Source organism: Taeniopygia guttata, chromosome 2 (assembly GCF_048771995.1).
Source record: "Taeniopygia guttata chromosome 2, bTaeGut7.mat, whole genome shotgun sequence".
In the NCBI taxonomy this organism is placed as follows: domain Eukaryota; kingdom Metazoa; phylum Chordata; class Aves; order Passeriformes; family Estrildidae; genus Taeniopygia; species Taeniopygia guttata.
Window position 1 is genome coordinate 79,822,387 of NC_133026.1, and position 19,251 is coordinate 79,841,637.

Below are 19,251 nucleotides of genomic sequence, written 5' to 3' on the forward strand. Positions count from 1 at the left end.
ATTCAGTGCAGATTGTATCTAAAATGTAATTTAGACATCAGTATAGAGCTTGTTCTGTACCTGCAGCTGACAGGTACTTCTTTCTTGTTTGTTCCCTGTGGTTAATCGGACCAGCACAGCTTTTGGCACAAGTTAAACAGAAGGGAGGCAGCTCTGAGGGATCTGACAAATACACAGCAGTCAATTAAAATTGAATGAGTGAAGCTGTTACCAGCCCCAGCTGCTTCCCCTGGCCCTCTCAGAGACGCTGCTAATCAGGTACATGTGGTGTGCACATAAATCTGTGCCTGGCCCATTTTAGCCTGGCATGTAAAGGTAAACTGAGATCAAGATCTGCTACTGCTTATTTGTCAGGAGCTGTGCAGTGATGCTGACTTGCCAGTATTTCATCTTCCTCACCCTCAGCACAACCCACTCCATGGATCTGTCCCACTATAGAACCTTCCCTTGCAGCTTTTTCATGCTCAGGAAATTCCTTAGTGAGTAAGCATGTAGTCTGCTGGCATTGGCAGAACTGCACTGGTTGTAAACATCACTTCAAACATCTTAGATATAGTAAAAAAAAAATATTTGCATGAATGTAAAGTGAGGAATGTTTGTGCAGTGGAGACGAGAACTCTGGTACAGATATCACTGAAAATTTTGACTGCATGCTCTCTCTGTACTCGAGAGAAATAAGTTCAGAAATAAGTATTCAGAAATAAGTTTATCAGTAAAAGAACTGATAAATCTCTGAGATAGGCAGGTAAATTATTAGATCCATTTACTCATTGCACAATCTCTGTTGTCTCCTGTTAGCCATAGATTGAGACCCCTCAAGTAGCTGTCCCATTTGAGGGAGATGGTTTCATTTCTGTTGCTAACCATATAGGAGAAAAGGTGTCTGGTCGTCGATGTCACCCATCCCAGCAGCCTTTGAACATCAGCCTTTGTAAGCTTCAGGCTCATGAGCTGGAAGGGTGAAGGTAGCTAAATACAGCAGTAGAGCACTATGCAGTGTAATGAGCTTCTTCTGTGAGAAAGGATAGCAGATAAAACAAGGATTCCCCCATTTCACTTGTTTTATTCGGGACTTTTATATACCCCTCACTATGTAATTACATAAACTGCTATGGAAGCAAACCAAAGTATCTTTCTTAAAACAGCTCATCTAAGAATATACTTTCAAATTTCTGGTACTTTGGATTTTTTTGAGACAACAAAATAATGGGACGTATTGTATACTTTCCTAATGCTTTGTGGAGCTTTTCAGCTTTAAGCACCCAACATTATCAAACTATTTTATCTCTGTCTCTATCTATCTATATAGCAACCTCTGTTATAAGTCCTGTTGTGTTTAGGTCATGCCTCAGCAGAGCACTTGAAACAGTTTCTGTGTTTTCTTGTTGGGATCAGGGTTTACCCAAATGGCTCAGTAGTGTGCCTAGGGCCTGCTCGACCTTCCACTGAATCAGTTTCTCAAGGAGCCTTTTTGTGAGAGTTCATAATCCTGTTGATAAGCAGATAACACAACAGTTATCTCAGGTTCTTCATAAGGTATATATCTAGACAGAGGAAGTTGAGCAGTCCTTTTAAACCTGCCCAGGACAACTCCTGTGATAACTGTTAAGGATGTGTCTGAATTATGAGTTGAATTAACACCTAAATAATAGAAACTGATACCAAAATTCTCTTTTCTGCAAAGTATGCTTTTCTGCAAAGTGTGTTGTGGCCAGTTCTCCTCTGTCTGAGAATGACCACATTTAATACTGAATTCCTTCTTCATGATTGCAGCATTCCAGTCCTGCTGCACATGATTGCAAGGAATCTTGCCAGCTCTGACACAAGGAAAAAAGCACCAGGATACATAAATTGTAAGGATTTTCCTTACAATCTCTTATTGAGATTACAGAGCAAAATAAAAATCAAAAAAATTCTTTTGAAGCAGAGAAAACTGCTCTTTGACAAAATACCTAGCTTTAATATAGCAAAGGACTTGGGCTAAAGATAAGAAACTATCTTGGTGGTCTTTCAAATCCTAGAGAAAGGACAAACATAAATATGTGTAAGTAAAGAATAGCTGCTGCTATTTTGTGTGCCTCTCAGGCACTGAGGAAAAGGCAAATGGAATTCACTGGATAATTTTTTAAGTGCTAGTCTTTAATGTACACTTGATCATGCATGCACGGAAAGAATAATATTGTACAACAATTTAGTTTGTTTATCTGGTTGTATTGAATTTTAAATGTAATGCAGTTGTTAAAGTTTTAACTCTGGAGTTACCTGACAGGGAAAAAAGTTCTCTTACCTTTGTCACTATTGAGCATCTAATTCTAACACTGCAATTAATGGCTATTCCATCCGGAGTTTCTGGAAATAACTGTCCTGAAATACATTTTTTTTTAATTATTCTTTTAAACATGATTTATACTGCATCACCTACCCAAAAAGATGATTAATGATCTGTCCTCTGAACCTGACCATTCTTTTGGTCTTCCAGTTTTGTTTTTGTATAGTGTCAGACTTGTCCTACTCTCATAAATTAGTGGGATATGTATAAAATTTCTCCTCATGTACTTGGTAGGACAAAAGCATACCTTATATTCCTTTTGTGGAAGAGTGTCACATAAAATTTAGACAGAAATAGAAAATAGCAGCTGTGACTATATGCATTTCTGAGATTCCTAGTGTCTTTTATAGTTTTACCATTATGCTTTTATCTTCTACAATATTTCAATTTCTGTGGCTGAAGTGTGGAACACTACCTCTTGCTTCTTCTGAACCCTCCCCTCAAGAAAAGGAAGTGGAAATGCTCTCCAGAAAACATCTGAGAAAAAGATGCTTCGTCAAAAATGTTGAATGCATGGCTAGGGAAAGTAGAGCTAGTTTTCCCTTCCTGACCATTTTCTTTATGGTAGGTGTTATTTCTAGAGCACATTGATCATAGCTGTGCTTATGAATTTGGTGATGTCACTGGAAATGTGCTTTTATTGCTGCATCAGTGTAAATGTCCCACTTAGTCTTATGTAGCAATGAGGTCTGCAAATCCCCTTCTCTATCTTAAAGTACTTCAGTGTACTTTGTACACTGGTGATACTTCAAAGTTGGTAACTGTTTATGTGAAGGTGTCCCAGTCTGGATGCTAAGGTTATCAGAGGTAATTTTTTTTTCTCACAGAATAAACCCAGTTTCTGGAGTGAATTAGGTTTTATATTTCTGGAAGAATTTCTATTTTTCCCTTGTCAGCCGTAATCACAGCAGAACAGCAATAGGTAAATGCAATAAACAATGGCTATTGATAAAGATGGTGGCATTATTCTTGCAGATGCTGCCGCTTCTATGCTGCTCAAAACCATTCAGTGCAAGTCTTTATTTCAAAGTACAGTTGTAACTGCTGCTCTAATCTGAAAATTTTTCAGAAATGCTACTCCTGAGTCTCCTTGAGTCTTGCTGACTGCAAGGCAGGTGCTATACATGTTCTCAGTAGTGTTTCTCATTCTCTACCTTTATTTTATTTCCTATCCTGGGTGCTTATGTGGTGCAGCAGACATTAGAATTCAGTTGAAGAAATTGGATTATTTTTACTATTGTTTGATAGTTAGATTTTTCATCTCCTTTTGAAAGTGACCAATCACCACTGAAGGTGACACATTGTAGAAGGGAACATAGCGGGGCAAAAGTCTAAAGATTGCAAAAATTGCCAGGCAGCCCATTACAGTTAGGCATAATAATTCCAGAATTGAGAATCTCAGAATACTTCAGTAAGTTCTTATATAAATTATTCTTTCACTGGTGACAGTGAAGAATGAAGGGAAGGAGGGAAGAAGTTTTGATCAGATATTTGAAAGCAAATGAAAAGCCTATCAGGCAGAAGAGCACAAGAAGACCCTTTCAGATGGCATTTTTCTCCTCAGGAGAGACTTTAAGACCCACAATGGTGAGATTGTGAGCAGAGCCAGAGTAGCTGCTCCTGGATGCCAAGAAGGAACAGACAGGGGATATAGCAAAGGAGAAGCGTTTTAAAATACTCTGCGGAGAACATTTCTTTAAAAGAGCACATTCTATTAAACACAGGATTCATTCTTCCATAGCATTTTTTTTTCTTCCTATAATGATATTTTCCTCCTTTGTATGAGGTCACCATATAAAAGGATTGAATTGTGCAGTTTCACAAGCCAACACCATTTTGCTCTCACGGAAAATGGCAGCCTGCCATCAGCTACAGAGGTGTAACAGGTCACTCGGGGGTTTTGGCACCAATGATTCCCTTCCTCAAGCTAGGAAATTATTTTTTGCCAGCAAAGTCACAACACTTGAGATTCTCGTCTCAGGAAAATAATTCAAAGATGCCAAATAAAAGAACTGCAACTGCTGCACTGTCCTGCCTGAAGCCTTCCCTTGCATCCTTAATAAATACTGCTGAATTGGACAGTGTCCTCTTTATTCTGGAGAGCATTTCTATAAACTCTCTTCAGAAGAAAAGGATCAGTCCAGACACTATCACATGGAGTTGTAAAAACTGGGTGACTGCACGCTGAAAGCATCTATTTTCCCATCTTGCTGAAGCCCATCATTCACATTCATTTTGTCATTAAACTAAAGGTGTTTCTACATCTTCTTCTGTGGGTTCTTTAGACTGTGCCCAGCACCCTTTCAGCACAGTACCCTACTTGTTCACATATCAGGCAGTGGACATGAACTTCGTTAGTCTCTTGTTTATCTTCTTTATGATACTCATAGTTCTAGTAACTTTGATGTCATCCATTGCACTATTAGATTCCTGACGATCAAGGATACATACATGCCTGCTTCTAGCATGGTTTTCTCCCAGGGAATACTTGCACTTAGTATTGGGTGATGGAGAAACAGTCCATAATGTTGCTTTTAGACATGCTGACTGACAGAAATCTTCATAGTATTTGAAGGATCCGGAAGGGTGATTGGAAGTGCTCACATCATCCTCAGAGGGTACCTTGATTTGAATTTTACAGTGTTCTGCAAGATTCCCCTCTGTTTCCATAAGGATAGTCAGATAAAACAGATTATCTTACTATGCTGAAGGCCTGGGGAAGAGGGTTACTGGAAAAGCTGGAATGCTGCCCAGCAGGAAAGGACCCATATACATGGTGCTGGTCAATAGCAGCTTAACATGACCCAGCGTGTGCCCAGGTCAGTGGCATACTGGCCTGTACCAGCAATAGTGCGGCCAGCAGGAGCAGGGCAATGATTGTCCCCCTGTACTCAGCACTGGTGAGGCTGCACCTGAGTCCAGGCATTGGCCCCTCACTGCCAGGACATCAAACTGCTGGAGCATGTCTAGAGAAGGGCAGCAGAGCTGCTAAGGGGCTGGTCATGTAGATGTGGCACTTAGGGGATATAGTTTGGTGGTGGATTTGGCAATGCTGGGTTAATGGTTGGACTTGATGATCTTAAAGCTCTTTTCTAACACAATGACTTTATGTTCTTTTTTTTCCCTATGTGTTTGCATAAGAATTATAGTTCTGGATTCACCTCCTCATACATAGCCTTGCTCTTCTCCTTTTACTTCTAAAATTTCTTCAGTTAAAGACTTGTACCCCGGTCAGTTTTCCATTGAACACATTATGAGAATTCCTTTAATCTCTGCATACAAGAAGATATAGACATAGTATTTCATTTAAATGAAAGAAGTATTTCACAGGTGATACTGAAAAGTAACGTAGTAATTGCAGAGAGACTCTACAGCATTTGTTGAGAGTGCATTTTAGTGCAGACAACACCTGTATACCTTTTGAGAAATTTTACTTCCCTGTTTGGTCATAAACATTTTGTTAGTACTTTGATAACCATAATTTTAATATTTTAAAATAGCTCTATGGGTAAAATCTCAAAATTTGAGAAATTACTTCTCCCAATGGCTTCACAAGGAATTTCCTATTGTAGTGATGATTTTTGATATTAAAAGATGCTTGCCTGCACCTGGTTACTAAAATGAACACTAAGATGTTCATGCTTTTGCTTACCGGTGTTTGGATTACTGCAGTACAGTTTGGGTCTGTGCCCCTATTCCCTGGGCAGCTGTATTCATCTCTGCAGGCAGACATCAAGCAATCCATTTTCAATACACTTTCTGTGTAGTTTTTACTGGTAGGAATTATTTAAATGGAGTAAAGCAGCACCCAGTGGCAGACCCAGAAACAGTCTTTGATTTTTTTTTTTTTTTTCCTAAAGCCTCATTGATGATTTTACAAGACTTACCTTTCAGGTTCTTACTGACCTCTGGTTTGTTTTCTAAGAAGTCAATCAACAGATGGTATACAGTTTTGCAGTAGAAGGTGGGAGATTTTATTGATGGATTATTTACTGTCAAATATTCAAAGACAAAATACTGCTTGTTTGGGGCTTTTTATACTTCACTCTCAAAGCATTTTTGGAAATGATCCTTTGATTTGTCTTTTGTAAATTGTCTTAGTTTGCATTGTAGAAATAGTTGCTGCAACAAGGCTTTCGACTCTTGGCATCTTGTTATCAAGGATATGATTTTACACTGAGAGAAAGTTAGGTGTAACTTCCACTCAGAACCATCAACAACACCAGGGAATCTCACTCTTCACAGTAAGACAAGGAAGACAAGGCATACAAATAGATATATGATTACTTCTTGTCCCATTATGATCAAGGGTTTTGTTCTTTAGCATGAGAAATGCCATTTTTCATTCTACCTCAAAATTTATTTATATTTTAATGTTAGCTTTCCAAAGAGCTTTTGCACTACTTAAAGAATGTATTTCAGCCAAGAGAGGCTGCACTGTTACAGTATTTCTGGTGTACTGTATGTACCTTACATGAGAAGTAACTTTGAGTAATTACTAAATGACATTTGGTCAACTGGGCAGTTGCTAATTACAAAACCAAAGCATACCTGTGGCTCAAATACAGTCCTATTATGCTGTGACATGAAAAAAAACCCTCACATATTTATGTTTCATTATCTTCAGACAGAGAAGAGAAAGGGGTAAATGTGTGAGACTGTCACAAATAATGAACATGTTAAGTAAAAGCTGTACACATAAACGTGCTTGAAATAAAAAGGGTTTATAGTGAAAGCATTTGACTAAGTTTCAAACCCGTGGTCCATTTTTAGTCCTGCATGATGATGGGCACTCTTGTAAATGGAGATGTTATTTTTTTTATTATTATTATTATTGTTATTGTTGTTGTTGTTGTTGTTATTATTTCCTTTTATTCTTCCTAAGAGTTCTAAGTTGGCAACAACCTGTCAATATCAACTCCTACGCGGCTTCAGGATGAAAACATTTGTGAGGGCTGTTCCTTTGTCATGGCTTGACCCCAACCAGCAGCTAAACCCCACGCAGCCACTCGCTCACTTTCCCACAGTGGGACGGAGGAGTGAAAAAAGTGAAAAGTAAAAGTGAAAAAACTCAAATGATGTGATAAAGGCAGTTTAATGAGGAGGGCAAAAGCTACACACACTAGGAAAGCAAACCAAGGAATTAATTTGTCACAGCAAAACAAGGAATTTCCTATTCCATCACTTTTTATGGGGAGGCAGTTTGCCTGGCATTGTGCATCTTGTGGTATTCTTGCAGTCTCACTAATTTGAAGTGGGCTGAAGATATCTTTTCCCCTGTCCTATTAGAAGACCTCTAAAACACCTGAGACAGCTGAAAAATGAGTCTACTTTTTGTTTGAAATCGATAGTATGTCCTTTTATTCTCATATGATCAAAATCCCATCACTTGGATACACTATGGCTTGTCGCACTTGCTTTCCACAGAAATTTTTTAGAAAATTTAGTAGTAGAGTAGCCCTTGTTTTGTACTACTGCTACTTGGTTTTCACATTCTTCTTCTTTTTTTTTTTTTTTTTGATCCCATCTTCTGCACTAAATAATCACTTGTGATCACTCTGCTCCCTTCTATTTTATTCATTCCAGTAGTCAGTAGCTTGAATTCTTTCTCCGTTAAGACAGGCTGATATAAATGATTTGTTTCTCCTGAGCAAAGCAGTGATACCTGCGCTTCAAGTTCTTCTCCATTGACAGGTGTACAAGGGAGTTTATATGAGAGCATTTCAGTAACTACAGTGCCAGTTTGAAGTGTCTCATATGTCTGCTCTGGGCCATCTCCCTGATACCCTCTCTCCTCTTTCAGTTTTGCATATATCACAAGCCTGTGGCTGAAAATTTTTCCTCTTTAATATTGACTAGAACAGGTGAGGCAGAAATGGCTACATTGGTCTTGACACAATAGTCTATGTTAACTCTGTTAAGACTATCTAAATATGAGTGTTCTTAATTACAGTGCTAATAAAAATCCAGTTTCACTCATTTCACTTAAAGTATTGTAATTATGTTTCTTAGTCTAGAGACCAACATTGAGTTACTAAAGAATATTTATGGAAGTATATCACTCTAATATTTTCTTGCTAATATATTGTCTTTATTTTGGTAGTAACTTCCAGAAAAAATGATAAAGTAGTAGGCCTTTTCACTTTTTTCCCAGGAAAAAAGCATAAAAGTGTACCTTCTATCTGGTGTTTAAATCTTACGCTGACAGTCTTGCTTTCAAAAGCAATTGTGAATGCATTTCTGCATTTAGTTTTGCCATCTTACTTACACAATACCACTTAATGATATTTCTCTTTACTGATGAGAGGGGTGCATCTCTATTTTGTGTACAGTCCTTACACTGATTGAGTATTAATGATTGTCACTGAGTGCTGTGCTGCGTCCCCATAATATCTGCTTTCTGTAGCACTAAAGTGGCATTTTATACTCTGGGATCATTAAACCAGAGTTATTCTTGATTTCATCATCAAGATACTGTGCCTGAATTATAATAATGATTTATTGTGTACCTGGCATATATTTCACTTGATTTAAGAGTAGGAAAATGTTCCATTTGTTCAATAAATGGATTAATGACAAGCCCCGCAGGAGTAACATTTGCTTATAAGGGGTAAAGGCAGATTTAGGATATTAAGTTCTGAAGTTAACTGAAGATTGCATAACAAAGTAGTGGCAGATTTCTGGGGCCAGTTCTTGTCTTCTAATCCTCTGGAGATGGGAATACTGGCTAAAGGTTTCTATCTTTTTCATCTCTGGCCAGCCAGAATAAGCACCTAGAAGAGAATTTCAGGCAATGAATTTGATAAGCAAAAAAATTCAGATGTGAATATCTGGTGAAAATGCTTTTCATGCAATTAGAAGAGGGGAAAAAAAAGCAGTATTATTTGTGCAAGATTAATGCCTCTGTGTATGCAGCAGACACAGAAAGAGCATTACACTGTACTGTTCCTCTCTCCACTGGTCTGAGGAAAGCATGTTGTAGTTGTATCAAAACATTTACAAGAGCTTTATCTTTTGTATTTGAAAATATTCAATTGTAGGGAAAGAAGGGTAATTCACTGAAAGACAATGCCATTTGACATAGGCAGTATGACATTTTGAATGGGTAATAAATACATTTGCAGCTTTTTCAAGCAGTAAAGTGCTCTACTCTGTATACCATGGATTTCTTTCTATTCATAACTCTCCTGCCAATTACTTCTCTGATTTATTAGGCTGATATGTGAATGCAGAGGATCACTTTCCTATTGTAGAGCATATTTTTTATTACTGTTCTCATCATCCAGCAAGCCATAGTAAGACTTTGCACACTATATATAGAAATTAAATCACCTAGATTGATATCAAGATCTGTAATGTGGTGCTTTCTCAACATATCTCTACTAAAAAGGTTGGCAGCAAAATTATTTCAATAAGGAAAATCATAGTCCTACCAAAAAGACCTGCCAAACTTTTAAGGTAAAGACCACCAGTTAATCTTCAAAATGTGTTTAAAAATACAAAGAGATGGCTGATAGTAAGCTACTGAGAATGGTGGCAGCAGAAGGCACGGGTTTGTAGAGTCATAAGAAGACCTAAGGCTCTAAAACAGAAATGCCACCTTGAAACCAGTACATATTTAGATATGTACTTATGTGCACACACACACACTCATTTATTATTTAATACACACACACACACATATATATATATATATACAAAATTTTGCATGTTGATCCGTGGGTAATATAAAGTGTGTTAGCTATGAGGCAGGTGTTTACTTGTGCTGACTTTTACTTAATTTATAAAACTCATGTAAACGGGGAGATTGGGGAAAGATTCTGCAGTGCAGCTTTCTGCTTCACTGAAACTCTTAAACTGCAGGTCATAGCCTGCCTTTGTGAACTTAGACAAGAATTTAAATTCTATGGGCATGGAGTCCTATTAGCAAAACTTCCTACCAAGGAGGGATGTTGTTAAAATGTGTTCATTAGCTCTTGAGGGAGTAGCTTGCTCCCAAAAGACTTCAGGACAGAAAATTCTTATGTGACTGAGAGATTCTTTGAAGGATAATGCATAATTTATAAGAAGAGAACACCTCACATTCAAATCACAGTATAGAATATCCTGTGAATAGAGATCATCATGTATGATGCTCAACATAATAAACTGTAAATGTAGTTTTAATCTGAGAAGAGACCTTTTGTTAATTCTGTGAGGAAAACTGAGATAACTACAGTCAAGCATCAAAAAAGGAACTTCTTGAATTTCCAATTAGAGCTGAAATGTCAGAGTTGTTTTGTTGTTTGGGCTTAAATGACTGAAAAAAAAATTCTTTGGTCTTACTGGTGACCATCTTGTTCCTATTTGTGTTCACATTGACTACCATTTATCCTTAACTGAATAGAGTGAACTACAGCTTCAGAAATTTTCGTACATTATTGAGGTGATGTCCTCTATTGCTGTTAAAATCTTTGAAGAAATTACATACTGCTATCTCTAAAAAATTTGCTTTTGCTTCACATTTAAAAAAATTGGATTTTCTTTATCTTATTATACTTCACTAGGCATCTGGTTATAAGAATACCAGCATGTTTTTAGTTGAAGTATATATGTCAGTTCTTTTCATCAATAATAAATGTAAACCTTCATTCTCAAATAGATACTTAATAATTTTTAAATACCAGGAAGTAAATGATCCAAACCGTTGGTGTTAATCATAATTTTTCATTTAATGTCAGACAGTATTAAATCAGTTGATTGGTTGAGTAATGCCAATGTCTTTGCATCCTAAATTAATATTGCTATTGCACTGTCTATGAAGTACATACTGCTGAACCCTCTTTAGCATTGTGCATTTTTTGAAAAACAAAGACCCTGAATCAATATCAAGTAGTTACAATACCTATTGAGGGCTTTGACATGTGTGTATTTTACCATATTTATGTGTTCCTCAGTTTATAATGTAGGTCAGTGCCAATCTGTTAATTTTAGGAGATATTGCTTTCAACAGTGGGATTGAAAATTGCTTTTCTGATGCCTTCTCAGTCAGACAAGCACTAAAGGTCAGCTCTCTGCTTGCAGTTAGAAGAGTTATTTGGAAGATCCCACTAGCCCTTCACGATTAGAGTAGAATACTTGTGTTGTCCTTCAAATGTAATGGTTTTGGGAAGTATTAAAGTGCTTTACAATTACAGGTAACTCATGTCTACCCAGGGATTTTTTTTTTTCTTTTTGTGAAATCTCAGATCACATGAAAACTTTGATTTATAATAGGTATAGCCTTCCTACCAAGCTCGAAAAACAAAATGTGTCACAGAGCAGAATACATTAAGGCTTACTGGCTGAGAAAGCAACACATTTATTCATTCCTTCTCAGGGCAATTTTAGAACATGGTTTTGAGTCTCCTCCTGCTCAGAAAATGGTTTTGACCCTCTGTCAACCCCAGACATAGATCACAAGATCTAGAGGTACCTTAAGAGACACAGGGAAAAAAAATCTGTACTCAGTAACAGAAATAAGATACCCACTCCTGAAAAAAAAGCTCTTGAGTATTGATCCCATGCTTTTCATCCTCACGTCACACAACCTTTCCACCAAACACCCACATGGTTTCTATAGATGCAGAAAAAAAGATCCCCATCCTTCTCCACGCAGTGCAGTTTAACACAGAGGGAACATTTCTTATTTAATTTTAAGAAGAACAATGTATATATACTGGTAGTTGAATTTATTCACATTATGCCTGTTCACAGCTTTATGTTACCTTTGTATCTACTCTAAACAGTCCTAATGAGAAAGCCATTCTTAAATGGACCTACATCCACACCCTGATTTAGATACCTTAAACAAATTAGACCTTGGAGTTAATGCAGCAATTTACATTTCATTCTGCTCTATTTTCAGCTGAAATTGCTCAGCACTTTTTTAAACTTGTAGCAAATTACTTCACTAATGAGGCTAAATTACCTTCTGATGTTACAGGTAAATTCGTGTGTAATAAATTTCATGTGCATCTGCAATGTACAGATTTTGTATTGTCTACCTGCTGTTCCATAGGCACATCAGAAGAAATAATGGAGAGAACCTAAAGTTTGAACCAGTATATTTGTCTTAAGATATGTGCTGCACTAAATATTATTCCCTTATTCTGTTCTGATGAGTTTTTTTTCTCCCTTTCACATCCATTTCAAGTTCCAGGAGTCAGGCCTCTGAAAGTAGCTAGCAGTGGGGCTGCTTGTCTTGCAAACGCTTCTCCAAAAACATAGTGTGGTTCTTTCCCTCTTACATGGAAGTCATTTTAGTAATGTAAACAAGGCAAAGATAAATAACTGAAAGAATTTGTAACTGCAGTAAAAACGTGAAGAAATGCAGTAATTTCATGGATACTGCAGATAAACAGTCAGTGCAGTCAAGTTGCTATGTCTTGGCCTTTGCTGCAGTGCCCTGGTCCATGTGGGCAAACCAGCCATGAGACTGAGAAGAGCAGGGTGGCTGTAGTCAAAGAGTGTCTCACTGCACAGCCTGCTGCCATTTAAAAATTCTTGGGAATTGGGTTTGGCTCTTGCAGCTTCTCCTTCCAACACTGGTGGAGTGGAGTTCCTCAAAATCCATTGATATGTGAAGTAGTTAGCGCTTGCCCTGCTGCTTAAAAAAAAAAGTATCTAACAACATTAAAACCCATTCTTACTAATTATTTCCAGAAGCTGACTTAAAACTAGTTGTCCTTTTAATTTGGTATTTATTGGATACACAGCATCACATGTGCTAGCAGCCAGCTATTTTTTAGTTCTGTTCTATATGTAACAGAGTGGCATTAAAAATAATTCTGTGTTTAAATATTTGTATTTTAATATATTAAAACATACCTTCTTAATAGCAGAAATATCACAGAATAAGTGGCAGATGATGCAGTGTTCTACGTCAATTAAACTGGCAATTAATATTAATGATGTGTAGAAAAAAATTGATTGTTAGATTTCTTTCACCTCCTTTGGATGAAGAGCTACTCAATAGTGATTATTAAGAAAAATGTGGAAAGTAAGCATCTAACCAGGAATTAATCTTTTAATTAGGAATGTGGAGCTGTTAATAGTGGAACACTTAACTTACTGGGAAGAGGAGATTGTGTTGTTTTAGCAGCACACTTTATCACTCTGCCAGTCTAACAGGTTTTTCTTGCCTATTCCTACTTTTCTTCTGTTTCCAATATATTTTAATTTGTAAGGCAGGGTACTGAGAATTAAATGCAGAAAAGGATGTTTCAGTTATACCTACTGGCAAAATTTGAAAAATATCTTAGATACCCACTTGCTTAGTATAAATAGAAGAGGAAGGGTGTTTCGGTTTCTGTCACAGAAGTATTTTTAGGCTGTTTCGGAAAACTTCATTATCTAACAGTCTTTGACTAAACTGTTTAAAACTTGAAGCTTCACTTTTCTTTGTTTTTGTATCTCTAGCTCTACTTTCTGTAGCCTTCCAAGGGATGCAAGAGGTGATTTCTATTATGTAGTGATTGAAAGACAGGGTTTTGCTTCTTCTCTTTGCTGCTGGGAGGAATAGAATAATTTTCACTCCACAGATTTCAAAGAATTTATTTCAAAATAGGGTTCAAAACCTTAGTGAGAGTCAAAACAGATAATATCTATTTGTTTTAGCTTTGCTTCTGTTGTTGCAAAGCCATAAGCAATAGCCAGGTTTCAGAGCCAGATTTCTCATAGCTTGATATGAAGAGAGGTCGCTCACCTACATTTTGTTCACTCTGCTCTCACCAGTATCTATCCTTAATATCCACAGTGTCTCTGATAGCTCTTTCCCTCATCTCCTGTTCTTCTTAGCTATTCCAGCTAAAGGTTCACTAGTGTTATGCCATTGTTAGCATTTAGGATTAATAAGAAGATGAAATAGGGTGCAGTGATCAAATGAGGGGTGTGGCCAGACAAGTATGCTGAAGCACAATTTATTTACGTATGACAAATCCCTTTCATCATGCCCTTTTCTATTTTCTCATGTTTTTCCTCCTCCATGCATTTGGAACATCCCCCTTTTCCTATACTTGCCCTTCTGCTAAACATCATGTGAGTCTGGCACACTGCCACAATTCCATCAGCATGCTCTTTACCATAGGACCTTTCCATTCATTCCTCCCTGTGTGCCCACTTTGCCTGTTAATGAAGCTCAGGCTGAACCTCTGCAAGCCTTGGAGGGGTTCTTTCAGCAGCCCATTGAGCAGTGACCTCCTAGACCTGGTCTTTGGTATTGTCCCTTGCTCTGCAGGGTTTGTGTACATCAGTGTGGTTTATTACTTTTCCTGCCTCATCTCTGTTTATATGCTGGACAGCCATTGAGCAGATGTCCTCACAAAACAGGTGCTTGTACATTCCAAGTATCTACATACCCTTCACATCCTACATTTCATTTTCTTCCACACGTCTAGACAATCTGTTGTATTGAATTGGGAAAGCAAGCTATCAATAATTCATATGCTAAAACCTTACAGTAATCAAGATATATAGATAGATATAGATGATCTATATATAGATGTATAGATATAGTTTCAGACATATTATCGACATCTTGTTGACTTGTTTTTACCACTGTATATGCTTCAAGCTGGTCATATGTAACTCCTGGTAGATTAAGTGTCTGACAGTCCACTCTTGGGATAAACACCACTGAGTCAAAGATAAGCATTGAAACAGATACATTAATTTCTCATAGGCTCTTGGCATGAGGTATAGAAGCTGTCCTTACTAGGAACGTGATTGACATCTTTAACTGCCTCCAGTAGCAGCCTGAAGCCCTTCTTGAATCTAAATTTTATTTTCATCGTGTGGATACAAATGTATATTCTCAGATGTAATGCAGAAAACTTCATACTATGCCAGAGGAGAAGACTGTCATCAAGCTGACATGAGTGCATTTTTATCCATCCATGTACTAGAGAGTCTGGCACCTATTCCTGTCCTGTCTGCCTGTGTTTGGCATCAATGGGGATGGTCAAGTTTTTGTGGCCAGCAAGTAGACAGGGACATTAATGGCAGAGAGCCGAATTTAAAGGAAAGTTTGAAAATATCCTGCTAAAAACCCCCCACGTGATTCCTCAGATGAAAGAAGTTCTGTGCATTCTTCCATAGAAATAATTTTTTCAAAATTTATGTAATCTCTGTTCTTTCAGTTTTCACTTTGATTAGCATAGATTTCTAATTGCAGCTCTGTATTTAACAGCTCTCTTAACAGTGTCTTCCAAAGACATGCACAAAATATTTCCAGTGAGCAAAAGGAAAGAAAATAACTTACAGAAATTACTGGTATCCGTAGATTAAGAGAGTCATGAGAAACAACACAGCACGGATTCACCCAGCCTTGTTTATATTGTTAATCCTTCTCCTCTGATCCTCTGCTTTTATTTTTGAGAAAAGATGGTGTAAAAAGGAGACAATGCATTCAAGACACAGGTATTTGCAACTGTGCATACTCAGTTGTGCTGGACAGTTGAAACTCATTATTTTGAGTTCAGAAGTGGCTACTTTGGGGTTGGTCTGTGTGAGAATAGAGTTGGTCCTCTGTATCTCCTGACAAGTTTGTTTTCCACTGTTTGTTTTTACTAGGCAAACAGACTCTGACATACTCTCTTTTCCTCCTAGATGTAACAAAGCATCAGCCACTGATATGTCAATAAATATTATATTAAGAAATGTTTTCTTCATCTTAAGTTAGGAAAGAGACAGAAGTTTCAAACTGGGATCTGGGATTTGATGCCCCATTGGTGCAAATTGCTACTTATTCATCCATCCCAGCATTCATGGTAAAGACATTTGACAGTAGCAGTACTGAATTCACTGGAGCTGTGACTAACTTAGCTGAGCTCTGCCCCAGGAGACTAGGTCAGAATTGTCCTCCAAGCTGTGGCTTTTAGCTCCCTAAACGACTTGAACAAATAATTTCATTTCCTTTGCCTCTATTTCCATACATTTAAATAGATCCTGATAACATCCATCTCAGTCTCACAATTTGTCAGGCATACTTAAACCTGCTGGAGAGTATAGTGTTAAACATCTGCATAGATGTATGATAGAAGCACAAAGATGGGGTAAGACTTGTGGTGAATAAAGGCCTGTTGTAAAAAAAAAAAAGCCACCAACAAAGCAAGAAAGTAGTCCAGATAAAAAACAGCATCAGAAACTGGGCTCCCAGTTGGGAACAATCAGCTCTATCTCTCCCTGCATGACAGTTACTCTGCCAAATATCTGAGCTTGGAAATTCAAAGAAAGTTCATTAAAAATCTTTTATTTCCCAGTTAAGAATATGTTCTTCCTTCAGTAAAATTGAGGAAATGTTGTCAAGTTACGTAAAGTGTTATGTAACAATCGTTTCATTTCTGTTGTATTACCCTTTTTTTTTTTTTTTTTTTCCTGACAGAAGTGCATTTTAGATTAATATTTAATGCCTTTGCTTGTAAGAAAGTATCTTTGAATCACTTCAGTCTGCTGCTGGCTTCAGGTTCCTGGAGGAGCTTCATGAGCTGTCAGCTACCATGACTGGAAAGGGAAGGTGCAGCTCAGGAATACTGTCTCTGTGTAGCAGAGCTATACATTTCTCTTTAGAAATGAGCAGAAGATAGCAAAACCTATCACCCTAGAGCATCCACAGGATAAATTGCTGAGGAGCATTTGGTGCCACTTGTTGTGTGCAAGGGAAAGAGTGGGAAAAACAGCATAGGCACAGAGTCCCTCTGAATGGAGACAGAGCCCTCTGAGTCTTTAGCTTAATTGTAGCACACAGAATCTTTGCTACAAAGTAATACTTTTTCTCATTCTTAGTTTTTTGTTTTTTTCTTTTTTTAGCAGCAAAAGCAATTAAAATATTCATTCAACATATTGTGGTTTAAAAATATAATTCACAAAGATCAGCAGGCATGTTTTCTATCTGTTGTTCCTGATATTACTCATGACACCAGGCAACTCATGTATTTTTTAACTGTATTCTTTCTTCTATCAGATCTTGTTTCTTTTCTGAGGTTGAAGAGTGAAGCTCTGTGGTTGATTCACCTTTTGTAGAACTGATGCATAAATTCTTGTTCCTAGTCTCTTTAGTAAATGTCATCTGTTTTGTCATGTAGGTGGCTCTTCATGTAGCATGCTTGGGTTTTAAAATCTGGTTAGTAGGGGAAGCAAATGTATTTTTATATGAAGGTCAAATGGTAATGGATTGTAAACCCAAGCAAACAAAACAAGCAAGCTTCACCCCCCACCTCTGCCAGATTGACTTGGTAAATTTTCTTATGGCTCAGAAATGAGCTAGTTATTCAATTGCAAATCATCCTGTTCACATGGAAAATATTTGACTAGTGATATATTTTGCAGCACCTTTTCTCTTTGACCTGCTTTTCTCATTTCTAAACTGAAAGATGTCATGGATTCTCCAAGTAGCAGAAGCATAAACTCAACAAATTGGTGAACTTTTCTGCCTGAAATTGATATATTTTACCAATGTCCATTCATATCTCTTCATGCATAGTGTAGTGCTAGCTGCCATATTCTTTGAGGTGACCTGCATTATACTCAGAAAGTTGCATGTGGGTACTGATATAATGCCTACTTAAGGAAAAATATCCTAGTTTATCTTTAAACACTATTACTTTGGCATTTACACCAAAGCTGTGTGCTAACTGTATAGATATTAAAACATCTTAATTCAACACTGTAACATCATGGTGTATATGATTTTTGATAACACAGCTGTTCTATTTTTTGGTTTTGCTGTTATTCAAACAATAAGACTATGCCAGATAAACTTGAAGAAGAAAGGGGGAACTTCTGGTTTAGCAGTAAGAAATTTCATATAGCTCAATTTTGGAGCCCTAAGGTCTGAATCACTTTTCTCTCTTTATTTGAAGTGAATCATAGATTCACATAATCATTTAGGTTGGAAGCAATCAAGATAATCTAGTCAAACCATTAACTCACCACTGCAAATTCCACCAGTAAGTGCCAAATCTGCAAACCTTTTAAATATCTTCAGGAATGGTGACTCCAGCATTTCCCTGGGGAGCACATTCCAGTGCTTGATAAGCTTTTTGGTGAACAATTTTTTCATAATACTTAACCTAAACCTCCCCTGACATAACATGAGGCCATTTTGTCTTGTCCTACCACTTGTTGCTTGGGAGAAGAGACCAACTCCCACCTGGCTACAGACTTGTTTCAGACAGCTGGAGAGAGTGATAAGGTCTCCCCTGAGCCTTTTTTCTTCCAGGGTAAACACCAGCTCCTTCAGCTGCTCCTCTCAGGACTTGTGCTCCAGACCCTCCCCCAGTCCATTGCCCTTCTCTGAACTTGCTCCAGCACCTCAATGGCCTTCCTGTAGTGAGGGGCCCAGAGCTGAGCACAGGATTTGAGTACTCACCAATGCCAAGCAGAGGGGGAGGATCACTGCCCTATTGCTGCTGGCCACATTACTGCTGATACAGGCCAGGATTCCATTGGCCTTCTTGGCCACCTGGGCACACTGCTGGCTCGTGTTCAGCTTGCTGTAGACAGTTCTGTTAGCATTCCGGAACACACATAATCACAGGATATGATTATATGCAGGTGCTTTTATTAAGAGCTCTGGGAGTAGGGGTACAAACCCAAATCTGACTCCGACATGGCTTTCGAGCTGAATGTATTTTATATTCTATCATTATATAACTTACATATTAATTATTAAACTTATACTGTTCTATTGTATACATTGACATGAGTTTCTCATGATCTTTCTTAGGTCCTTGACCACAGTTTCTCATGATTATTCTTATGATTAAACAGTAATTGTATTTAATTACTAAACAATCATCAATCTAACAATTATACCATTTATCATGTACTAGCTACACAGGTGCAGTTCTAGCAAGTACTAGTTCTCCATGTGCTTAGGGTGTTTATTTTTCCAGGGCCTACTA

The 19,251-nt window shown here is 37.6% G+C and overlaps 1 protein-coding gene across 10 annotated transcripts in view; it reads left to right on the forward strand.

The window, feature by feature from the left end:
- Positions 1-19,251, forward strand: part of CTNND2 (catenin delta 2) — a 667,938-nt gene that overhangs the window by 495,261 nt on the left and 153,426 nt on the right. The window lies entirely within an intron of this gene.